Source organism: Cetorhinus maximus, chromosome 32, assembly GCF_964194155.1.
Source record: "Cetorhinus maximus chromosome 32, sCetMax3.hap1.1, whole genome shotgun sequence".
NCBI lineage: Eukaryota > Metazoa > Chordata > Chondrichthyes > Lamniformes > Cetorhinidae > Cetorhinus > Cetorhinus maximus.
Genome location: NC_135910.1, coordinates 16,119,380 through 16,119,881, shown reverse-complemented (window position 1 = coordinate 16,119,881; position 502 = coordinate 16,119,380).

Here is a 502-nt window from a genome sequence, read left to right as displayed (position 1 = left end):
CGTTGGTGTGTGTGTGTTTTTTTTAAACCATCGAGTCCCCACACACAGCACAGCTCAGGAATGTCAGAGGAAAGACTTTCCAGGGGACTGGGGTAGCCAGGCATGATGGACTGAATGGCCTCCTTCTGTGCTGAATCGCTCTGAACAGCTTGTGGTGGTGCTGAGCCAAGGAACAGCAGCAGGTGGAGGCCATATGAACAAACAAATGAATTAGGAGCAGGAGTAGGCCTCTCACACCCCCCCACCCTCGAGCCTGCTTCACCAATCCATAAGATCATGGCTGATCTGACTGCAGCCACATCCACCCCCCTCGTGCTTGCTCCAATGTTTAAGCAGAGATTAGTCTTTGGAATTCTCTCCCCCAGTGAGCAGTGGAGGCTGGAATATATCCGAGGCCGGGTTAGACAGATTTTTGATCTTCGAGTGAGTCGGGGCACAGGAGAAGGCGGGGAAGTGGAGTAGAGTCCACGATCAGATCAGCCATTATCTTGAACAGCACAGC